Consider the following 7,523-nt stretch of genomic DNA (forward strand, 5'->3'; position numbering starts at 1 on the left):
TTACGTATCCTAGGTTAAATTCTGACCCTACTGAATTTCGTGACAAAACTCTCATTGACTTCAATGGGGCCAGGATTTCACCTTTTGTCTCCAACATCTCATTAGACACTGCTTCAGGAATGGAGTAGTCTCTTATTTTGCTTTGATTATGCTCAAGTAGGCTAGAGAAATGCATTTACTTAGATGCCAGGAATTCACCACTAAAAGAATGACATCAACAATTAAAGTTCTTTGGACATTTCCAGAAGTATTAAATTCTGCTTCATTTTTTAAAGTATTTTGCCATTGGAATTTAAATATAGTTGTTAAAAAGTCTCAAAAATCCAATGTTCCATGTATTTCCCCCCTTTCTAAAATATCCATTCAAAATGCATTTTCTTTAAAAGTAAAACCCACAAATAAATTGTGAGTCATAGTTATTTATTTATATGTTTATGCAATTTAAGGAAAGAATGGAAGAATCTCTGGTGGTAGATTGGAGAGCTCAAGTTTAGGGTTTTATTAGGCATTTCTAAGAATTATATCTAGCAAACTACGCCCTCTTTACATCTGTATCAGATGCATGTTGTGGTATTCACTATCAGCACCAAAAGGAGGTAGTAGTGCACTTTTCACTTGCTTATTCAGAAACTGAAAACTGGAAAGTATGCTGTCACAACAAAGGCAACTGTTTTGTTTTAAATACCTGCTGTTACTGCATAATGCGATAAGAACTATAAAATGATCTAAAATGCATACAAACTCGGTTATTTTTACCTTGGTCTCAGGAAGATTGATCTTAAGAGCCATGCACACATCATAAGTAAAAGGAAGTGATGCAGTTACATTCCTTACGTCAACGTCAGCTGGAAAAAGAAGCTATTTTTCACTCAAAAAGTGCTCCTGTAGGTGCAGTATAAGACTGAGTAAAGCAACTTTATTGGATTAAACTGAACCAAGACACAAGCCATCTGTGAGCTAACTATAAGCTGCTGGGGCCCAAACAGAAAATCCTTACTAGCTCATTAAATGCTCATATTGTTTGTAGAGATGGTCAACCAAAACATGCTTGTAATATGTCTTGATCAAGTCTGCAAATAGAAAGCAGCAAATGATAATTTCTATTCTCTATGCAGTGTTCTTTGATTACAGTTAATAGCAGTTTTAAAGTCTCTCACCTCCAATTAGTTTTACAGTCCTTAAAATTAATTTTATATTCCTATTTACTTTCAATCTGGAAAGGTATATTCTTTTTGTTCTTTGTTAGCACTTTTCTGAAAGCTACATTGTATTACATCAGCTATAATTCACATTTAATCAGGTATGGTTATGTTATGTTCTGTGAAGAAATGCTAATCTTGTGATATTGCCTTTCTCTTTTTCCTGAATCTTATTTTGTTCCTTGGGTGGTATGGAATTTAGCAGGTTTTCTAGCAGATCCATCCGTTACTGAGCAGTTCTTTAATGGGTTTGGATTTCAACTTTGACAGATGACAGCTTGGTATAACATAGCTATATATATTTTTAGGGATCAGGCGATACAACACAATGGTTCTAGAAGCCGAAAATGAATGGATTATTAAGTGAATTTCTTTACCATCATTAAAATCTGAGAAATGAGAATTAACATTTTTGGATTTTTATGAGACAAAATTAAAATTATTTATTTTAAAACATAATCTATGCTCTACAAGCCAGAGTTCCTGCATATGTATTGCACCCCTCATGGTATGTATAATCTCACATTGTAAATACTGTAGGGAAATAGTTACGTTTTTGTGGGAAATTGCCCCCAGTGCCAAAGGCCAACACAATACCTATGCATCTCTTAAGGCCTATTTTGAGGATATAAACAGTGCCCAGACCTTGTTCTGGACCTACAGGAATAGGTTGTAAACAAGCAATACTGGAATTAATTCACATAAACTCTAGGATTAAATAGCAAATTTAATTCGTAAAAATCATAATGAATTAGTCTGTAATAATCTGTTTGCAAACAGAACAAAACATTAGGTTTATGGACTAATTTTTTTCACAAGGAACCAATTCAACCAGCCCCAAATTATCCGATGAGATCTAGGTGCCCAACTCTCATTGAAATGTAATGGAAATTGGATGACTAGTTCCTTAGGCTTCTTTGAAAATCCTACATTCAATTTACTTTACACCGTGTCATAAATGTCAACATTTTTAGTAAGGTGGCAACCTAAGGTAGACTCAGAAAAGCCAAGTATTCATAGAATGCCTTTGATCCTAAAAGAGCCTAAAACACTTAATAAACTATATACAGACACCACCATTGACATGATTGTAGCCAGGTGGCACGCAAAATGCTGCACCACAGGGAAATTTTCGCCAAGACTCTTATGAAGATCCCATGGCATTTTCATATATGTCCACAAAGAATCCAGGTCTTGTCTGCCGTGAGGTGTCTTAAATATGTTTGTTTATTCACAGTGAAAAAAGTAGAGATGGGTGGCTTCTTTTTTTTTTTTTTTTTTGAATGAATAGTAATGCATATTTTGGATCACCAAATCTATTCATAAATTTGAGTTGAATTTGTGAATAATTGCAGCTGAAAAAATTGGATTTTTTTTTAAGTTGAAATGGCTCGTTTCAGTGGTTTCAGAATGAAACACACTGAATTTTCATTTCGGAACAGACTTTTGTTTAGAAATTGAGCTTTTTAAAAAAAAATTTGGAGGTAAAAAAACAAACCCCAAATGACCAAAAACAAAAATAAAAAAACTGAAAAAACATTGTTTTGTTTCAGCAAGAATAAGTGGGGAAAAATCAATTTAGGTTCAGACTGAACCTTTTTTCAGATTTTTCAGTTCGGCCCCATAATGAGGCAGAGTGGCCTCATTCCAGTACAGAAGGGGGTTAAATCACCCTATTGGGCTCAGCTAATTCCGTGCCACCCCCCTCGCAGGAAGTGTGGGGGTGGGGCAGTAGGTATAAGAACAGGGCCCTGCAACTCAGTTGGAGCCAGCCGTCTCTCCCAGGGAGCAGAACTGCCAGCGGAGCCCATGACCGGCTGTGGCAGGTGACAACTGCCATGAGCCAACCTGGAGAGTAGACAAACAGCTGCCCCAGAAGATGAAAAATCCCGCAGAGGGAGAGGAAAGCAGGTTGCTCAGTACGGAGACTGGGAACCAGGTCTCTGCGGCCGTGAAGCAGCCCCACCAGATGCTGGTAGGAGGTAGCCCAGGAGAATGAGACATTGGTCCCATTGTGGTGCTGAGAGGTGAGGCAGTGACCCCATGTTTTCCCATCAACCCTGCGATGGGTTCACCTGTCACTTCTAGGTCTCTGGGCTGTGATCCACTGGAGCAGGGTGGGCCTGGGTCTCCCTACCACCAGCCCTGCACTCGAACCCTGAGACCGAAAGCCTGAGCTGCTGGCTCCCCTCAGCCAATCAGGCAATTCTGATATAGCTGGCCTGTGTTCATTAATCTGCCTGGAGAGTGAGCTAGCTAGTCCCATGCTTAGCTGCAGGCCTTCATTCCTGACACCTTAACTTGCTGTCCTGACGTATTGTTTATACGTTTTATAACTATTTCATATAAGCCCACAACTGTTCATAGTTTGGTTTGACGGTATCACAAAACTAGTCAATAACTAAAGGAACCATTCCTATAGTCATACTACATACATATCTCACTGAAGTGAATGGATGTTTTGTGCTATGCAGCTCCCTAGCAAGATATGACCTAAGATACAGAGTTAAGACCGGAAGAGCATTTGTTTGGTAATGTCAATAAACTAAATATATCTAAACTAATGGACAGATCTGTAAATATAGAAATTCAATAACATGGAGGCACTAAAAATGAACAAGGCTCAACCATGTGGAGATTATCCAGATTCTGTGATGGAAATTTACTAGTGTTATAAAGGATAGCAACATCAGAACACAAGTACAGCTGTCTCCATCTGCAGATAGGGCGGCTCTACACCTACACATCTAGAGTAGCAGAATATAACTTGAAAAGGAAATTTTAGTACCTGCTAATTTTCTGTTTTTGTTCCAGTGATTGGCAGATTCTGGCAGGACAGCTGAGGGAACATGGTGAAAATGCATGTTTTAAGAATAATCGTCAAATTTTATTCAATCTGTACGTTGAATCACTGTCAGGGGTGGCCAAAGTTTAGCCTATAAAACAAGCCCAGTCCACAGACTTCTTGGTTGTGACCTATGCTTGCCGATGAAGGTGGGCACGTGCCCAGATCAAGACAGAAAATTATGGGTTTTTTTATAGTGTTGGCAGGTTGTACCTTCATATAACATATTTTAATATATTCTCCTCCCACCCAACCCAGCTAGCTGGGTTGCAGGTGAGTCTAGTTTGAAAGAGGCGAGGAGAATGAGAACTGAAACAAAGTGTTCCTTTGGTGAGTGGGTCTGCCTGAGGCCAGCTCTAGGGGAGGCAGGCACTGTTGGGTGAGGGCTCTGGCTGCATTAAAATTTTGTTGGACTGCTTTAGGCAATGTGGTCTTGCCTCAGTCCTTCAGATGCCTTTGATGTTACAGTATGAATTATGTTAATAAGATGTGGCTATCAGGCTCAAAACAAAGTTGTCAATTTGGCTTCCACTGAGGACACCTCATGATCTCTACTGCACCCAAGAAGTTAAAAGAATCAAACTTAACTCATAAATGTCATCATAAATTTTTCATTTACAACTTGCAAATAAATAGCATTTTTTAAAGCTTCAGTTGGCTTAATAGGAAAAATAGAAAACAGCATCTTTTGTTTGGTTGGTTACTGACACTGCTGGAATTACACTTTATCTGAACTATTTAAATGAAGGCTTTGAAAACGTTGGCAGAAGAACTAATTTCATAGGAGTTATTTGTTCAAATGTAGAAGTAAATTTTGTCATTTGTGAAAGGTGCATTATTAAAAGCACTGAAAATGAAGTCTTCTGTTTATCCAGAGAGAGGATAGAGTACTGTTGCAGTAGTGAAAACTATCTACACTGGTTCCCTCCTGTGTGCCTAAACCCAAGTTAATTATCCATGTCAGAAAATTCAATATTTGGCCTTTCTGCTGAGATTCCAACCAACGTACCAATTATCGTAGGCCCAAATTCTGAAGTCCTTATTTTATTCAGACAGAACTCCCATGGGTGTCAGTGGGAGTTTTTTATGAGAAAGGACTAAGGAAAAAATAAGGAAGGGGCTTCAAGAGTTGGCTCACAAAAGAGAAGAGATGTAGGTAGCAAAACTGTTGCCACCTGCTCCGTTTCTCTGTCAAAGTTTGCTTCTCTCCTTGATTTGGCAGAGCCAGAATCTGGCTGTAAGAACATGGTGGGAGTGAAAATGGAATATATTTGTTCTATTTTCTGTTAAAGTTTGCTAGTTAATACTAGTATTGTTTTTAATATTTGTACATGCACCCAGAAACAACTGTGGTGGGCACAGTTTTAAAGTAAACAAATAAAATAGAGAGCCCTGAACCTGTAGGTAGCCAGTTCAAATCCATCCTAGGTTGGTAGTGAGTGGAATTTACTACCATAGGATAGTTGTAGAGGCTATGTGAAATGGTCTGGGGGATTCAGTCTAGTTTATAGCACACAGGTGTCTTGGCACAAAAATACACTGCTATAATCACCGCCCTTTTTGGCACTCTAAAAATAGAAGTCAAGGTTGATCAGGCATGAATTCCTTTTTTATTCTTCAACTTGAGCTTTGAGGAACATTGGTAGGACAATATGGGGAAGCTTGCACTGCCAATACCCATGGTGTACTTGTTAATAAAAGTAGAAGATTATGCTTTATTTTCCCCCATTAATGTTTTTGTCTTTGTTCTCATAAGCAGGAACTTAAGTAAACTTACTTGAGATCTTTTACTCTGTGCTTTTAGGACACATAGTAAATTGCACAGTACATAATTTCTCCCTTTCATGCTATCTTCCTTTTGTTGTTCATTGTTGATTGGCATTTGAGCTGGGTGATGTTCCAGAATAGCAGGTCCGTGAGCAAAAAGAGGCTGCATACACCCAGCAGTGACCAGGACTGTATGTTGTCCTGCTCAGTGACTGGCAACACAGAGAAAAGATTTGTTTTTTTCTGGAATCTCTCCAGATGTGCTTTTGCGAGAAAGTTTTGAAGAGATATTGTTAGCCAGGTGCCATATACCTTTGTATTAGAAAATGTGCCATCTGTTAAAGAATTGGATTCCAATTTCTTCTGTGCTTCATGTAGTGGCTGAAGTGTTTCACTCAGGAGTTCGAGTTTTGTTCGAAGGTTTTGCCTGATTTCTTGCATAGTTGCTTGAGATTTCAGCTTTTTGGTTTTTCCACTGTTGAACTTTGTGATCTAAAAGTTGCACGAAGATACCCCATGCCTTCTGAACACTCTGTGCAGCCAAATACAGACTAAACCATCTCTTTGCAAACATCATAGAAGAGTTTTTTTGTTTTACTTGAATGCTTGAAAACTGCACAAGCATGTATTACAAACTTTTTTAAATCAGCCATTTGGGGAACACCTGGTGCATGAGAGACAGCAACATGCAGCGTGTGAGCTGGGCAAGACAAACAAAGCAATTCAGGTTTTTCATTCAGCTTTACTTCTTGTGTGGACTTTGTGCAGTAAGAAGCTGAGTTGGAATTCACTATTGCCACGTCCTTCCAGGTAACTGCATATTCATTTAGAGTTTTACAGACACAAGCTGCAACTGTTTGACTGTTTGCTGACTTTACAAACTCCAAATCTGCCTAAATGAGTTCAGGCTTCTCCACAACAAAATAAAAAAATTGAAAACAAAATCACCAGGGTGGGGCAGTTGAGAACATTTGGTGAGTCGTAAAAAACCAAATAACTAACTATATTTTCAGCCAACCTCTCTTTAATTTTGTTGGTCAGAGCAACATCATTCTCCTCAAAATATTTCTTGGTCAGATTGATTGAATTTGGCAACGATTTTGCAGCTGGATAGAAATTTCATGCAAAGTCCCCCAAAGGACCAGCAGCAAGGCCTATAGCTGCCCTGAAAAGTAGAGGGTATGTACCAATTCACTTAGTACATCGTGTTGCTCTTGCTCTTTCTGCCGTGCCCTAACAAATGCTCATTCCAATGTTTGCTTGTTTCTATTTTCACCTTCTTGTTTTAGTCTTAAGTGTCATTTGCTCTCCAAATGTTCTCTAATCCAGTCAGCCCAAGTGTCAACTTTGCCCTGCTCTACAGTAGGAGTTGAGGTCGAATTTAGCAGCATTAAATCGATTTAATTTGTCCACACAACGAAGCCCTTTTTTTCGACTTAAAGGCTCTTAAAATTGATTTCTTTACTGCACCCCCGACAAGGGGATTAGCGCTGAAATTGGCCTTGCTGGGTCGAATTTGGGGTACTGTGGACACAATTAGACAGTATTGGCCTCCGGGAGCTATCCCAGAGTGCTCCATTGTGACCGTTCTGGACAGCACTCTCAACTCAGATGCACTGGCCAAGTAGACAGGAAAAGGCCCGCAAACTTTTGAATTTCACTTCCTGTTTGGGCAGGTGAGTGCAGAGCTCATCAGCAGAGGTGACCATGAT

The sequence above is a fragment of the Chelonia mydas genome, chromosome 3 (genome assembly GCF_015237465.2).
Source record: "Chelonia mydas isolate rCheMyd1 chromosome 3, rCheMyd1.pri.v2, whole genome shotgun sequence".
NCBI classification, from domain to species: Eukaryota; Metazoa; Chordata; order Testudines; family Cheloniidae; genus Chelonia; species Chelonia mydas.